Source organism: Ornithodoros turicata, unplaced genomic scaffold (genome assembly GCF_037126465.1).
Source record: "Ornithodoros turicata isolate Travis unplaced genomic scaffold, ASM3712646v1 Chromosome62, whole genome shotgun sequence".
Classification (NCBI taxonomy): Eukaryota; Metazoa; Arthropoda; class Arachnida; order Ixodida; family Argasidae; genus Ornithodoros; species Ornithodoros turicata.
In genome coordinates, this window is record NW_026999386.1 from 14,220 (window position 1) to 16,115 (window position 1,896).

Below are 1,896 nucleotides of genomic sequence, written 5' to 3' on the forward strand. Positions count from 1 at the left end.
TATTTTAGTACAGCATATCTACCTACTGAAGCCCACCATGGTGCATGAGGTATTGATTGCTTTTCTGCAACATGGTCCAACATTTTAGGGGAGCAGAGTGCTGCAACTTCATCACGTGCAGTAAGTGTTCCTGCACACACACCGCCGACATACATCTTGCAGCACTTCCCTGGAATAGAGAGCCCCTGGATGGACGTGATAAGAAAAAAAGTGTGACAGCTGTAGAAAAAGACTGTAGAGCAGTCCTAATGAGCATAGTGGACAAGGCTGTGTATAACGCAGAGCAGAGCAGTTTGGTGGACATCCTTACAGCTGCAAATACTAACAGAACAAATCATTACACAAACATGGAAGCTCGAAACAAGCTCAGTGACCCACAGCGGTCTTTCTATGTGTCTCATGTGACACTTACTGAAACAGATATACTTGAATTGGCATTTGAGACAAGAGATCAGTCAATGAATCCAAGGTGTGTTCCACAAGGTTTTCCTGCATAGGTTTATTATACTTCTCTATTTTGAAATATACCTTAGATGTTATTAATATTCTAGACCCCATTATTAGGTGCTGTGCTATCTTGCTAAGAAATGTCTTAATTTTTTTACAGGTGGTACACAGCAAGGAAACTGAGAATCTCAAGTTCGACAGCGCACAGAGTTTGGACAAGGCGCTCCAATCATGACTCACTGGCAGTCTCTCTACTGGCATCAAAAAACTTAAGGACAGCTGCCATCACATACGGTTGGTTCGTACTGGATGGCTACCAATATATATTTGCTAATTGCTCTTGTTGTCCCATTCAGGCATTAGAACTGAACGTGAGGCTCGTGAGGCGTTCTGTATAAAGCACCGCGTCCATGTTGTACAGGTATAGCACTTTTACAGTAGAATGCATTAGAACAATATCATCACACTTCCACCATTTCAGATTGGAACGGTTGTGCATCCAGCAGAAAACTGGCTCTCCTGTAGTCCCGACGGCATCCTTAAGATCGGAACAGCTCTTCACCTTCTGGAGATAAAGTGCCCCTTTTCTCGGAGAAACGACCAGATAGTTGATTACGAAAAAGAAATTTCATTTGTTAATTTTTTGGCATTCACACAAGATGGAGTACTATCTCTGAAAAAGTCACATGCGTACTGCACACAGGTGCAGGTACAGATGTATGTACTAAACTGTAGAACCTGTTTCTTTTTTATTTATTCAAAGCATCAGAATGTGACAGTGCTGTTAAACCGTGATGACAGTATGCTGTCAATGCTCATTCCTAAGTTGGGGGACTTCTACTTTACTACTTATCTCCCTGCCCTATGTGAAAGCAATGTTTGACCATGGTAATCCTTGTGTTGCCTTTGTCAGGCACTATTTATGTGAAATAAATATGCCAAGAGCCATGCAAATGTGTACTCAATTATACTTGTAGTTTTACTGGACTTGACATACAAACACTGACAAAACATTTTGATGACAAACTGCGTAATAAAGACAGTGTGATAAAGACAGCAATGCAAGTTGGGATTGTTTCACAGAATGTACTTCACAGCTAGTTATTGTGTGGAAATATCGGTCTTTTGCTCGCTGCCAGAAGCACGGATTATTGCAGGCTGTAAATTGGCCAGGATACAGCACATCCTGAATATTGCAGACAGCTTTGGCACAAGTGATACTGGTACACGATGGTTAAGAATATTATAAATTTTGATACGTTGGATCATTCTCTCCACGTGAATTCGAACCTGTGCAATGTTGTAACAGTCTGTCATCTCAGCTTCTGTGAACTGCTTGCCAGAGTAAAATGGGGGCATAATTAACAATGCATTTTTCTCTCCCACAACCGTCCTTATTGGTGGAAAACCTTTGTCAGCCAGGATTTGATCACCTGGACTAATGTGTTC

The 1,896-nt window shown here is 41.5% G+C and overlaps 1 long non-coding RNA gene across 1 annotated transcript; it reads left to right on the plus strand.

Moving 5' to 3' along the window:
- The first annotated feature begins 610 nt into the window (after nucleotides 1-610).
- Nucleotides 611-1,024, plus strand: LOC135374446 (uncharacterized). Its single transcript, XR_010416903.1, has 3 exons — nucleotides 611-741; nucleotides 804-868; nucleotides 929-1,024. It is a non-coding gene; the product is annotated as an uncharacterized LOC135374446 (long non-coding RNA).
- Nucleotides 1,025-1,896: the final 872 nt, after the last annotated feature.